This window comes from Andrena cerasifolii, chromosome 5, assembly GCF_050908995.1.
Source record: "Andrena cerasifolii isolate SP2316 chromosome 5, iyAndCera1_principal, whole genome shotgun sequence".
Classification (NCBI taxonomy): Eukaryota; Metazoa; Arthropoda; class Insecta; order Hymenoptera; family Andrenidae; genus Andrena; species Andrena cerasifolii.
The window spans coordinates 8,211,168-8,227,221 of NC_135122.1; positions in this window are offsets into that span (position 1 = coordinate 8,211,168).

A 16,054-nucleotide genomic window follows, 5' to 3' on the forward strand; every position below is an offset into this window, starting at 1 on the left:
TAAGTTGTCAAAGCAATCGGAGAGTTAAACGCCCCGGCACGGGGGTGAGCCACCCTTAATACTTTTTCGATCGGAATGCTCCTTCGAGTCGGAGCTCTTTGAAAATGACTCCCCGTCTATCATCTGGCTATACGCGTCTTTTGCGCGCCCCCTGGCCAGGAGTTACCATTTCCGAGAATACGTAGAATTCGTTAAAAGCGATCTCTAAGGGAATTATAGAAGATCATTGGCACTGAACCATGCGTGGCTGCCGGGCAAGAACGGCACGGAAATACTCATCCACAATCAGATCGAGACTGTTTCGGAATTCAATTCAGCTCGAACCATGTCCGATCCCATTCTTAATCCGCCGTTTGCCCGAGAACACGCGTTTGCTTCGTGACGCCGGGAACTTTCGAGTCGAGCGAGCTCGCTGCGACACGTAACGAATTTCGATACCATCGCGGCTGGTACACAGAGACAGAAAGGGGTAGAAAGGCGGCGCGGGCAGCCGAGAGGGTATTCGGTGGAGAAAGGATGGCTGGTCATAGTATTGACTCGCTTTTGCGGATGCAGGGGCGGAGTTTTCGACCTCTCTCCCTTCCTGTCTCTCTCTTCATCCCTCTCTCTGTATTACTGTTCATCTCGCCTTCTTTTTCCAACCTCCTCCCTATAAATACACTCATCCTCGACCTCCCCTCGATCTGACTCCTCTGTCGCTCTGCAACAAGATGCATCCCTCTCTCCCGATATCCTACACTATCGCGGGCCGTATACTATTCTTTCTCCTTCCTTCTTTCCTTCTGAGAAGCTTTCACCCCGTCCCAACCTTCCCACCACACCTGCACCCTTCCCTCTCTTTCCTCCACGATAACACGCGTCTCCGTCCGCCGATTCCTCCCCTTCGTCTCTCCCTTCCACTGGTCCCCACCCCTTTGGTGAACCCAGGCGGTCGGGGTCGAAAGGGGGTGACTCGTCGCACAGGGCTGTCAAACCCCCACCCACGCGGCAACAAAACTCCCGTTGAAGGGTGACCCAGCAATGGCGGCGGGACTTGTTGTATTTCGCTTTCGAGGTGAGCTCCATTCCCTTCTACCTTCTCGATTCCCGTTCCAACCCCTCCGCGGCAGGGGTGTCGGGCGGGCAGGGTGAGAGGGCTGGCTGAAATGAAACCGAGTGAGGACCCTGGACGAGCCAGGACGCGATGGCCGTACGGGAACGAGACGGAGGTACCGGAGGTGTCGGTGAACGACGAAGAAAGAGGAAGAGGGTGGCTCGCGACGGATAGAACGACGAACAAGACACCGAGGGGTGTGAAACAGAGAGGGAACGAGAGTCTATAGCGTTCGGAAACAGCAACCTCCATTTATTTTATTACATTATCATACCAACTAGGCGCTCGATAAGTGGGGCTTTAAAGCGGCGGTTCTCAAATCGTTCTGCGTGAAACGTGCGCAGCTTCCGTCGACATTCGAAAAAAAGATGGATCGAAAGTTAATGGCTTACTACCTGGGGGGAAATCGATTTAAACGTTGCCTTCGTTTTGTGCAATTGCGAGCAAACAATAATAGATTGATTACTGATCTTCTGTGATCGGTACACTGTTCAAAAGGAAGGTTTGTGCTAAACTTGTTGTTTGAATTTGTAGATCATTTTGTTGTGGAAAAGCGGAATCAATCAGATACATGAATTTATTTAGACGCGTTGCTTATTTGAGAGAGTTTGTAGCAAGGCGTGAACTTCTTGTCAAGTTTGCAATTTGCAATCGAAAAGGCATGCGATACATTTACTTCGCGTTTTGCGAATCCGTGCGAGCCAGACTGAATCGTCGAGGCGTTAAGTTAAATTAAAACCGTAAGCGGCGATGTACCTATTTCTCTGCAGAGCATTGTCATTTAATGACCCCCGATTATCATCGTGAATTTAAATTAAGCGCGAGCACAATTATGCCGACGTGTTTCGGAGTTTTATCAAATTCATCGTTCGCCGCGGGCACGTGAACAATTCAATTGGAAGCACACCATCCCCTCGCCCTCTTTTGTTTGACAAACGCCAAACGAATAATTATAATTTGCGCCAGAAAATATATTCCCGAATCGTATTTCTAATTTACCATCGAATTATCGGTATCCCGTTTGATTAACATCCGGACTGTAATTAAAGTACAAATACTTTTATAATATCCTAACTTTAGAAGGTACATGTACCGACATTGAAATATTGTTAACGATAGAAAAGTGTGTGAGCTGTGGAACTCATGCGGGATTCAAATTTCTTACCCTCCGCTAAAAATGATGTCTCACCCCCTGGGTTCAGGTTTCACAGATAGAGGCAGTCCATTACGATTTGCAGAGGAACGTTGGGAAAAAATCCCCGCGAATTTTTCACCCGGCCAGCTTGAACCACGGATTTCCCCGGGCTGGCTGACGTTTAAGAAATCTGATTTTCTCCTCACGTATATCGGAGGATTACCCGAGTATTCGCCTTCGACCGAGGCGACCACTTCATTCCAGATATCCACAGACAACAGACGAATCATCCCTCCGATCCTCTTGGTCTTTCCCTACTGTAACTTCGTCCCTTTCTTCTTGCCACGAGAGCCGAATGCGAAGTTCCTTTTTTTATTATTATCGCGAAAATGTCGAAGTAAATTGTTCTAGGAAGTTTTCTGCTTTAATTGGAGAATTTGTTTGAAATTGACACTACTACTTCCTACAATATTCATATAAATCATTGATCCAGGTGGTGAAACTTGTGAGATGTTGGGAAACAGCTTTTGCAATGGTTATGGTGAGTCGTACGATAGTTTTGAAATAGTTGGGGATGAATGGAAATGTCATGTGCTTGACTGGTGTGACGCAACATGGGATGATGTATTATAGAAAAAGATATTTCTAGGATGTAAAGCTGCATCGGTCAGAGGAGACTGTCGGACCACCTTTACCCCCGTTGCCCTCCCTTATTTCCTCTCCCTCATTCTCCCACTCCTGCAAAATCAATAGATGCGTCGGCGTCCAGCACGATGGAATTCTGCTGTATAACCTCCGACGATTAACTAAAATCGATCGAACGCGACACGTATCGAATATGATAAAATAAACTGGAATCGTGGCGAAGCACAAGAAGCATCCATCTGTTTAGGAATCAGAAAACTGAATAAATACTGAAAGTGGACTGAATAAATTATGCCCCCTAGCGTTGTACTAAGGTGCTTCTAAGAAATAATTTGGATAACTCGTGAACCTTACTTTTACAATTTCTTTCCACGTCACAAGAAACTCTATGCTATGTACGTGTACATTTATCGCCAAACAATTGATTTTCGCGTGATTCCGTTTGGAAGAAAATTGTACTCCAGGGGATCGCGATAAACTTTGATAACTATTTATCCAATTATTCTCAGTCCCACTTGACTAATATTTACTCCGTCGGGGATTCGTCAAGCGTGAAGCGCGAACGGCTACGCTTCGTGACGAGCGAATGCTCCTTTGTCTCTTTTGCGAATTAATTTAAAGGACGAGGACCTTTGTGCTCCGCGAGGGTTCTTACTTCGCGTCGAGCAAACCCAATTTGCGGTTAAACAAGAAGCATCTTCGCATAACTTAGCCTTGCGTGAAATCCACCGTCAAAGGGAGGAAACTTCCTTTTTTAAGCTTCCCGACCTCCCAGGATTTAGACAGTGAACTTCAAAGACGCGCAGGATGGAAGAGAAAAGTGCCAAGGGTCCCGGATTACATTGAAGAAGATAGCTTACAAATGCAGGAACGGCACAGATGAACATTGGGATGAAATATAAATACAATAGAAATAATTCAGTACATAAGATGAATCATTGAGCTTGATCACTAAGTAGGATCATTCCCAACTTTCTGTCCAATGTGCAGCGCGATTTAATTTAACTTAGCGTTGTACGGAAAATAGTATGAGTAATGTAGGATACCTATTATTTACTGAAATTAAGTTGTTCTTCAGGCACAAGTCACAATTTTAAATAATGATCTTCAGAGAAAAAAGTTTCAGCTACAAGGAAAGATAGAGTCTAAAATAGACTCTATCTAAAGATAAAGTCTAAATATGACTCATAGGATAAAAGCTTTGAACACCGCTCAACGAATGAAAGGAATCGGACATTCCCATTAAAACGAACAATTATATAGCAGTTTACCGAAGCTAAGTCAGTCACCCATTCAGCATATATTTCCTCCAAAAATGATCGCTGCGTCCTCGTACCTTTAATGGTAAAAGTATCATCGGAAGGTTTCATACCAACTGCTGCACAGGTCTAACAGACCTCCCTGGTTCTCGGCGGTTTAAAAGCGCGCCAGAAAATTATTCGACGTCGAATAAAGTTAAAGATAAAGTTAAATTTGAAAACTTTATTGGACGCTGAAGTTGAAACGCTCGACGAATTAAAAAAAAATCAATTTTATTCATCGAATAGTAAAATTATTCGTCATGCGTCGAGTAAAATTCATCCGGGTAATATTCATCCGACACATAAGAATAAATTTTTTATACTTTTATTAGTTACTCGAAATTTTTATTTAAATTAAACGTTTGCCCATTTCGGTTGGGGCACAGCTCGTCCGCGGACCGACATGCGAAAATCAGGCGCACGGAGAACGAAATAGCGAATGCAAATTTTAATATATTAATTAATTTTCTAGTTCACATGAGTTGTTACAACCGCTTGGTATTCAGGTACACCGGACCAAGTTGATCCTTGCCCCCCGATGGTATACCGCGACCGTCAGTGGCCTATCCTCGGTCGGTGTTTTACTGTTCATAGTCACTTTTATGTCGGCTCGTTACTTCCCACACAGACGAGGTATAGAATAGACCCATCACCTTATGGGACTTCGTGTCGCCACCCAATCTGTGTTACCGACCCTTAATTTGAGGACTGAATTTAGCGACCTCTGTTCATGAACAGCGTCCAACTCAGCAACTACTCTGAAATGTGTTGAAATGCTGAAAGGTGTTGCGTACTTGTATACGTGTGACATAAGAGGGTAGGCTTTTGTTACGGTATGCTTTGGCTCGGTTGGTCAACGACTCACGCGGATTTCTCTCCGAAAATCCATTTCGTGGATCAAGACACTATGGCGTTCAGAAATGGCATTTCTTCAAAGCCCGTGCAAGCTATAAATTGCAAGATCGAGTTACTTTTGAAACCCGCATTGTGAAATAAAAGTTTGTCTAGCCCTGAGAAATTCATCGGTTCAGTGAAGTGTGTGCATGGCATAGTGCATATTATCTCGTGATTTCTCAATTCGCGCATCAATTTCATCGATTACTGGACCATGTGGGAGGCCTTTTAATTTAACAGGATTCCATTCAGATATACCCGTTACTTAGAAGACTTTTTCAGAAACTGAAGGATGTTTAAAAACAGAAAATGATTTTGTAATCGTGTGCAACGCGATTGTAGAGTCAGTGCCTGTGCCTGCCAAAAAGTGTTTCATAGAGTACCGTGCCTCTACGTGTTAGTGATGTGAACGCGAATTCCCATAAGGTGAACTAAGGGGGAGAAACAAGTATCTCACTCATATTTCTCCAAATATTCCTGCAACTATTCACTTACACTAAGTTCAACTAAAACGTATTTATACATTATAAATAATACTACGTGATATGTATAAGCATTAACATTAATGTATCGAACGATTAAACATTGAGAATAAAAGAGAATTCAGTCGGCGCAGAAAATCATTTGCAAATCCAAGGCCAAATGTTACAAATTGCTTGATATCTCGAGTTCTATCGATTATAGTTAATAATAATTTATACTGGGCGGTTAGTGTAAATGTTGTTAACATTATTTGTCACAGCAATAGCCACTGGAATGGATATTTTAGCCGAAAATCCATTTTTGCCGAAGAATTCGCTGGATTTCGCAATTGTAACTAACCGTCGACCTTGGTTTGATCGGGGGACATCATCCCTCGAAGTCTACATAAGGAGCTCACAGATCTTCATGTACTCAGTCGTCGTCGGTCCTCCGGACTTGAAGGACCTCCGGGAACCCTGGAGCTGCCGAGCCACCTGGATCCACTGGACTTCCTGGGGACCTGGTTCTTCCTCCCCCTCCCCCCTGGAGCTGCCGAGCCACCTGGATCCACTGGACTTGCTGGGGACCTGGTTCTTCCTCCCCCTCCCCCCGGAGCTGCCGAGCCACCTGGACCATTCGGAACTGCTGAACTTGCTGGGGACCTGGTCAGGATTTCGCCCCTCTGGCCTGGGTTCGTTTATTCGCTTGGTGCTGATGAAATTTTGGGGTTCGGTAAGTCATTTAAAATTTTATTGTTTTGCGAATGTCAAATCGTTTTCCATCATCTGTCCTATTTCCATGCATACTTTCGAGAATTTTGCGCGAGTCGTTCTATTTTGTGTATTTCTTCGATGGGTTTGCATGATTTATTTTATTTGATGCATTTCTTCGATGGGTTTAAATGATTTATTTCATTTTCGTGAATTTCTTCGATGGTTTTCCCTGATTCATTTCATGTCTTCGATGGTTTTTCCTGATTTATTTCATCTCGTCTATGTCTTCGATGGTTTTCTCTGATTCATTTCATCTCGTCGATGTCTTCGATGGTTTTCCCTGATTCATATCATCTCGTCGATGTCTTCGATGGTTTTCCCTGATTCATTTCATCTCGTCTATGTCTTCGATGGTTTTTTGTGACTTCTGTCACTCTGTCATGCATCTCATCGATGGGTCTACATTCTCTGCTCTTTCCTTCAAGTACTTATCTCTGCGGTGGTTTTGCATGCTCGTGCGTGCTCTGCTTTTGGTCGAAATTATCTCGATCGTCTCCAACTCAATAAGCTTTTCCTTAATTTCTTTCCAGGCCGACCACACCGTTACTAACATATAGTACTTGATTGTTTCAGCTTTTCAGGTTCACCGTTACTAGTGAAAAGTGATAGTGAAAAGTGATAGTGAAAAGTGATAGTGAAAAGTGATAGTGAAAAGTGATAGTGAAAAGTGATCGTGCAAAGTGACAGTGAAAGAAGACATCTAAGGTAGGCTAGGCTAATTTATTATAGTATGAAGTATTTAAGGTCCCATGTAAAATTGCCAAGCAGTCACTAATTCATTAACTTTGTTGTTCGTTTATTGGCTCCTCATCTGTGATGAGGAGGTTACCGCTGCTTCCGTTTGCGGAAGCAAGTGACTGAGCATGGAATCGGTATGGGTGGATCAGTTTCATCCCTTGGTGTTCTTGTCCAAAGGGAAAAGTTTCGGGCGTAGGGGGTGCACCTTTTGGTACACTGCCTGCGTAAGTCACCCGGTTCGATTACCCAATCTCCGTGTTGGACGGCTTGAGTCAGGTCAAGTGTTTGCTCCTGACGAGTCGCATCGGAGCAACAGGAATCGTCTGGGAGGCGCCGAGCGCTTTTCCCTTTCGACTTGGACAGCAGGGTGGTAGGAACTGCGCCGTCCAATACTTGTTTCATGCTTACCCTTCGCCTTTCCTTCTTTCCTGAATTTCTTTTAATCGAGTGATTGCTTGGCAGTTCCCTAGATCCTATATCTAAACCGAAGGGATCGATGGAACTTTGTTTCCATCCATCTCTTTGGTTTAGTAGGCTTCATGTACAGGGAGATCGATGGAACTTTGATTCCATCTATCTCTCTACGGGTCTCCAAGAGCAGCAACCTCCTCGCGGTGAGACCTGGTAATCGGTGAGAACCGAGCCGATGGCTGCGATTGTCAAATATTCTAGTCGTATATAAGAATTTCTTTAACTTGCAATACTATGGTAGAATGTAAGAATAAAATATGTAACTTAAAATGTTGTTCGATTGTTCCTACCGAACCCCAGAATACGAATATAGTGTTAAGATGGAAGAATAAGTGCAAGTTGGAATATTTCAGCGAGATACTGGTACAATCTGTTTTGAGACTTCACCGGTAACGTTGCATGCGACACTAAAATGGCAAGGGGGTCCTAGGACCCCCTAAACCGGCGACACAAAAATACATTGCTTGATAGGTCTATTCTATGCCTCGTCTGTGCTTCCCAACAGTCCCTGCCGACCGCCGATTATTCTCACCAGTGATATTGGCCGTCGATATTATCCTCCGTTAGTATGTATCTTTGGTCGGTTCGACTTCCCCTGCTGGTGCGTACCCTCCTTTACTGGTAGTTGTATCACCACACCCCAGTTATAGCGCCGAGTCGCTATGATCTAAATACTTTTAAGATTTGAATTTCGGGTATTATTAAGTTATATTTTTGAAAACTATAAATTTGTAATACACCCGTGTTCAGACATAAATTTAGAAAGTGAAAGTACTTATAGCCACTCACAGTTTTGTTCAAATGATTGTACCTGTTGTGTTATTTTTCATATTCAAATTTTGGGTCAAGTGTTATCAATCTATGCATCAAGAAAGAATAGCTAGGTAATGGTTCTCATAATTTTTTATTCTTCTCAATGTATATAGACAACCGTGTAAGCCAGTGTATCCGTAGCACGAATTCATGTTGATGCTTTTCCATAGATCTTGTGACATTCCAGAATTATTCACATTTTATAGCTGTAGTAGATCTGCAAATCTTCATGTGACACTTTCATAAGTAATGTTAGTAACTTCAACAAGTTTCTTGATAAATCGATGCATCATACCTTCAGGACATCCATGAATTATTCAAATTTGTTTCAAAACTTTGGCTCTGGTCGAAAGTCTCGTAGTTAATCTTCAAACTTGATCTTATAATTTGGTCCGTAAGTTTGCAAGGGCGTATGTTTGTGTAAAACGAGTTTGTTGCGATCTCGTCTCATTGCATTTAGCGTTCAGGGGCAAATAGTACAATGGCATTAAAATACTCGATTAAAAGAAAAATGTGTGATTTCACAAAAAGCTCTTATTAAAATGGTAGCATTATTATGTGTATCAATAGATCTGCGGTATTTGAATTAATAAATTGTTTAATAATGGAACACACTCTCTTTGTGGTGAGTATTCCATATATCACAAAGGATGACAGGAGTAACAATATTGAAAATCAAAACTAATATGAATGTACTGTCATAAATGTTCTAACATTGTATATTCTTGATAATTTTGGGGTACTCTCACAATTTTCTAGCTTCTAGAGTACCTCTGCTTTAGTTCCTCTTTGATGACACAGAGGTGTTCGACTATAGGTGAGCATCCTTTTAGGGGGTGATTCTACATGGTAAAATAAAACGAAAATCAAGAATGACGAAATTTCGTTCGCGGCTTCGTTTCCGATTTATTAATTGAGGACCTTGCAGCAAGAGGGATGCAGCTCCATTTTTTTTTTGCAAAAAAAATTCTGCATCTCTTTTTCGAAAAGAATAAAACGCAGTGTACATATTTCGTTTAGACTTCTATGTGTGTCTTTTTGATTTTCTCTTTGTGTATTATCCAGGTCAAACGGGTTTAAATCCTTGAGAGGTCGGAAGCGTTGTGGGTGCAATATTTATCTCCATTGCAATGGCATTTTCACTTTATCAAAAGCGTCTTTCAGTTTTTGCCATTAATTCCCAGCGGAAAGCGTAATTACCTTTCCTCCTAGAGTGAAAGCAGAAAAACCATTTTGACGGTTAACCGTTTGCGCGAGCGGCCCCAAAAGTTCATTCCACATCCTTCACAGAGGAAATAAATCGTATCGGGATCGAGGAAATAGTAAGAATTCTAGATGTATACTTGCCGCATTCTATTGGATATATCTTTCGTGCCGTCGGTGAAAATTTATTAAAACCATTTTTCATTTACAAAAGTGCATGCCTACCCAACGGGGTTTCAAACTCAATTTTCGCGAAACCCAAACTTCATATGAAAACATCTTATTGCACATATTCGATTTATCTGAAATATGGTAATTTATCTACAAATTATATCCTGCTTATTGTTATGTATACAGTGTGAAAATTCAAGCTAGAACAAAAAATGCCATAAAATTAATTTAGTTTCCATTCGTCATTTTTTTCCTATTCTTTTATTTAGCACTTTTTAAACAAATTATTAGTTTATTATGAACGGTATTTATTGTAAAATTAAATTAAACGATTATTAGTGTATTAGGTACTTCAATCTCGTGATATTTTTTGCATCCAACCCTTTCAATGCGGTTCACCTTTCGCGATTCTTGGCATACAAAAGAGGTAGTGTCTGGAAAGAATAGCTTATTTTTTGCATGAAAGAATGCATTTCGCGCTGGTATGAAGGATGCATATATTCTTTATAGATACTAGCACGGAACCATTAAGAACACGTTAGCGAATCTAAAACAGAAAATACGACAAAATAGATACGTTGCAGATTAATACAGATTTGAATTGTGAATAAATCTGTAAAATATATTATTCATTATATTATTAAGCAAACGCATCTTTATTAGTCTTTGGGAACGCAGAATTTATTCCACTGTTTTCGTTCGTCAGTTTGGTGAACGAAGGGGAAGTTTGCGAGGCGCCAACGATTCAAACAAACCATCCACCAGGGTTTTGGGCATTGACCTCCTTTGTATTTCAAAGCAGGCACGAGGGAGGTTCCTTAATCTCAGCTGTCCTGTCCTACAGAGACTCGATCCACTTTTATTCGCAACTTCTCCGAGAACTTCCATCCTACTCAACGACGCGATCTGCCTCTGCGGTACCCCGGCTCGTACAGCCGTGACTTCAGCCGACACTTTATCACTTTCATCGCCCGAGAAAATTTTTGCAATTAACGTTGTGTCAGCCGGGGAATCTTAATTCGACCGAGTTACCGACGACCGCGGTAGCACGGGCGAATGCCGTCGCTTTATTTTATCTTTTACCAACGTGATTACTGTTCCCTGGAAGCGATGGGACCCTTATCCCTCCCCCCTTTTCGAACAGTTAATTAATTTCCTCGCGAAGTCTGTTTATTGAAATCCTTCGTCTCTGCACGGATCTGCATTTTAAACGAGAACGAACCACCACCACTTATAAGGGAACTTCGGTAATCCGAAAATTTGATTTCATTTAACCTTTGCAGTGTTGTGGTAGGGGAACTCGATAAAACTATGGAGAATTTTTTTTTCTGTTGTCTTAAACTTCGCGTAAGATGTTTAATATAAATCAATGCCAAAATTAGTTTATGAAATGAGATTAACAGATGAAATGGAGAATTTAATTTTACAATATTAAACATAATCAAAGGAATTTTATAAAAGGAATATAGAGAACTTAGTATAAAGGTGTGAAAGGATTGTAGAAAATAAGGGAAAATAGAATGCATGTCATTGATTGATTGTTAACAACAAATGTTGTTTATTCTTGCCTAACATACGCATCGAAATTCGAAAGAACCGCATTATTTGTACTATTTGTAGCGTGACTCGATGTGAGTAAAAATATTTGGATGAAAGGAAAGAGAGCGCCAAGGGAGGTGTTTATCTCACACTTCAGCTGCATGGATTTTGAATTGATAGATGACGTGACATCGATTTCTCGATAAACGTAAAATTCGCGGTGCAAGTGATGAAAGCGCAGGAAGACATCGTGTACTCACCACCGGAAATTGTCCTATGAAACGACTAAAATGGATCGTACATACACTGTTTCCGCCTAGTCATTGTCCAGCGGCGTAAAAAAGGGGCGAAAATCACGGAAATCGGCCGCATTTACTCTCACGGGTGAAATTTTCACGCGCACTTTCTCGCTACTCGGTTATTCCGTATATCACCGAAAACTGCAGCTCGAGGGTCATTGAAAAATCGACATCGCATTGATACGCGATCGGAACTTTACTATTTATCCGTAGTGAAAAGGGGTTGGCAAGTGCAAAAGGAAATGTAACTGTCAGCCTTTCGAATTGACAGGTTAATATCGAGAGTTTTAGGTGCTTTCACGATTTAAAATGTATGCCACGCGATAGAAGGAGGAAGAAGGAGAAGTATCAAGGGGAAAATTCTACAGCGCGATTTTTCGAGCTGTGTTTCACTTTTACTGTATGATGAGAATTGAAATAGTTGATTCTCTTTTTCAACTGTGTAATTACTTGCACTGAAAGTTTCGTAATATTTCTTGTTAATTGTATTCCCAGCTCTATACTTATGCAGCTGGTTTAAGTTTTAAGACATAATGTGAGCAGAATTTATAACTCTTCTGGGTAACCGTGATATTAATCAAAAATACATTTCAATTGATTGAAATTATTTAAGAATCAGTCTCAGTAAATTACGATAAATATTATTACGTATAGGTAAAATACTTCGAAGTTTTTAAATTATCGAATACATAATATTTATCAGTCAGGAAGTAGGTCTAGGTAAAATTTGAATAAAATTAATTATAGGTAGTTATTGGAGTACTGATTTATTTTAATTTATTGGACGTTTTCTTCAGGTATTTATAAATTACTATATTGAATGGAGCGAATAATTTTTCTTCGAATTATATCGTTATGTGATTCGTAATCGAACAATTTTTCCTCCTACATTGTTCCAGCACTTTCATCCCAAATTATTCAAATTAAGCAATCATTCATCACAGCAATATTGCATTTCGTATTCGAAACAGAAGATTATCCATTATTTTATATAGAACAGTTAATCTGTACAACAAATTATTTTGTTATAACTTGTCCAATTCTGATACAAAGCAAAATCACTTCTCCCAGGCTGTTTTTATAATAAAAACCATGAAGGAATCCAAATGATTTGTTACACGAGACGTTATCTTTATTTTTGTAATTTAATTCATTTCTGTCAGGAGACGTGTATAAATATAAACCGCACACTCAAACGCATCGAGGCGCGTTATAACGCTGTGGCCATAATTTACGTCTCAAGCCTTTTTGTCTCAACCGTTAAAAGTTGTTCCCGTAGCTAATACAAGTTTACGACGGTTGTCGTGCTACGCACTAAGTAGGAAAGATATAATGTTCTCATTGCAGCGTAAATAACACTGGTGCATTGTGCATCGATACACCCGTTCATGAGATAAAGTTGCGGCACGATGGAAAAACAATGTCTAGAGTAGGTACTTTCTCTTACTATACAAGTGTGAGTAATATTTATTATCTACTCTCTCCATGTGTATCTCCTTTCCTCAATTGAGCTACAACATTTTATTGGCGTTTCCATCACTCGTGACACACGGCGGGGGCCAAAGACTAGATACTGTTGCTCCCGTATTTCCAGTATAATTAACTGTTCTACGCCCCATTAAGTTTCTTCGACCTTAGACAGTGCCACGGCGAAAGTAGCAAAGAAAGGATGATTGCGAGTAGAAGTTTAGCAGGAAATGAATCAGCATTCAATAAAAACGTCTCTATTATGTACCTATAACCCGCCATCTGAATGTTATAACGTACAAATTCACCTATAAAAGAAGAAAAGTAATTTTTTAAATTGCATATTTTATTCATGCTCCTATTAGCTGAGTACTTATTTTCTATCTTCTCTTTGCGCACTCGTTTACTGCATAAAGTTAAATTCTGCGAAGTGTTATCTTGGTAAAGGGACTTACTTACTTCGTAGTTGAGATATTACCAGCTCTGAATCTCTCGTCTAATATTATATTTGTTTGAAGAAACGCGTAAGTAAATAATGAGCACTTGTTGCTTGAATTAATCAGGAGATCAGTAACAAGTGTTCTAGGAACTAGGGATAAGAGGAGCAATAAATTGAAAACTGAAACAACGATGCACTTGGGACCTTGTTTCGTTTAATGGTAGCAAATATCAGCAGCAAGTTATTATTCCTTTGTGCCAAGCATTTCCTTTCTTCCAGTTGTTAGAAAATGGCACAAGTCATCTACAAACTTCGCTTTATAATTTCAGCTTCACTAATTATTCCACTCCTTCCCCCACACCTTTCACTGGAAGGCGACACGGTGGTTGTCTCTTACAGATAAAAGATAAGGGAAAGTGCAACGGGGGAGGGGGTCAAGAACTTATTATCTGAAAACTGTTTCCTCATCTTCATTCTCACGTTGACAATTCTATGAAAACGTTTTCGTCTCTTTCTGTCTCGACAAAGATAGTATTCAATAAATATTATTAAACTTATGGCAGACTGTTTAAGAGATTATGTTAGAAAAGTTGTTATATGTGGATATATTAATACATGTGTCTTAAAAAAAAAGGAAAAATATTACATCATGGATTTTATACAAAATGGAAATAACTGAAGATAGATCCTTTTACAAACACAAATATCTTAGTTTTGTTAGTTTATGATCATTTTACTTTTCAACAAATGAGCAACAAGTATAAGCATTTAAAACATGCAAGTTCTTTTTAAAAAAATCAAGTTGTCTATGGTATGACCTATATGTATAGTATATTCTAAATGTATTCTTTGTTTATGATATTCTATTTTCGTATTGTGCTTTATATGTAACTGTAATATAGGTGTATCAATATTATTAATGGTCTCCTCTAGATTAAGAAATACCAAGAAGACAAAAATTCGATATCACACTTAGTTTCAGATTTATTAACTCGTATCACTAATTTCAGTCTGCATATCAAATTATAGTATTTCCGTGAGTCATTGACTTCACTTAAGCTGATCCAATTTTTTTCAACGAGACACAAGTGTCTTCGAAATTATTTTAATAATTTATTGCTCGTTCAAAACATAACATACATACTCTGTTTGTATCTTGCATGCCACGGAAACGTGCAGATCGCTGAATTTTCAGGTTCTACATTATTTTCTGTATGCTATAGAGACAATCCGTCCCCAATTCGTGGTACAGCTCTTTTGTAAACCTTGTCTCGTTCCCGTTGCATCATTGAACTAGGAAAAAATTTGTATCAAAGTCAGCCTATCGTCGAGCTCCAAAAGCAATGAGATGAAACGTACTCGCAGTGTGTCCGCGCGTGTTCAGTATCGAGTTCCCGTCAGATTCCCTGTCCACAAGCCGATTATCTGTCGCGAGCGTTAGAATGGTTATCCGGCATATTCGTTGCATGCCGATGGGAGACTCAATTTTATGACTGTACGCTGGTCCCACAGCGCTACTTGCCAATCGCTTTCTAGCAAGTCAATGTTGATGCCGAGGATGGCAGTGATTTTACAGCGTTTGTCAAAGAAAACAAGAAAGTTTCACCTTTATCTCGAGGATAATGTGTGGCTCGTAAAGCAGATTCGTCTGCAAGTGGAAGAAACTGAGTAATGAATATCGAGATGTTTTCCTGTATTCTCCTTTCTCTTTTTTCTGCTATCTTCACCAAATGTGAAAATATCTCTATCCTATTGTGACCGAAAATCGTGAGAAAAATACTTTCATTTCTTTGCATACTTTTTTCAGTTAAAAATGTGACACCTTCGTCCAGCAGAGGGACATAAGTAAAATACAGGTTTCTTTTTGTTTTGTATCCAACACGTATAATCTTGAATTTTAATACAAGTTTTATACAAATAATCCAGAATAAAGGTGTTCATTATAACATTAATGTATTGTCGAGGAACAATGTTCTGTCTATAACCGAGAATTTTTAGTAATATAGCGTCGATCTGTCTCGAAGAATCGAGCTCCATAACTTCCGTTTGAAAGATGTACGAAGCAAACTTCCATCCGGACATTGCTGTTAAATAATGCAGCTGGAAACGAGCAAGTTTGATTTTCCAGTTTGCACCCTTCCGTCTCGAATAATTCTTTTTTGCCATCACTTCCTGCTTTCTTCGACGTCGTCCTCGCAACTTTGTATCTCGATGGTGAGAGTACTGACTGCGTTCACACTATGCCACACCTGGGCAGTGTTACAATATGTAGGATGTTTTTCCTGGACATTTGCTGGAAATTTGGTCGAAAGAGTTAAATACTTCCTCACATTTCTCTGGCTAAAATATTCGTGGATCAGGCAGGATTAATTTTTACACTCAGGAATGTTTAAGTTGGATTTTTAATTAAATTTAACAAGCAAATTGTACGCAAAGGAAATTCTAAAACTGTATGAAATATTTAACATGAAAAATACCTATGACTTTTGGGCAATGATTTGACACGAATGTTAACTGCAATAGTATGTCATTGTGTTGTTAATACTGGTGCTTTGTATAAACTCTGTATATTACATTTTCATTAAATAAAATTAAAATCGAATTGACGTTG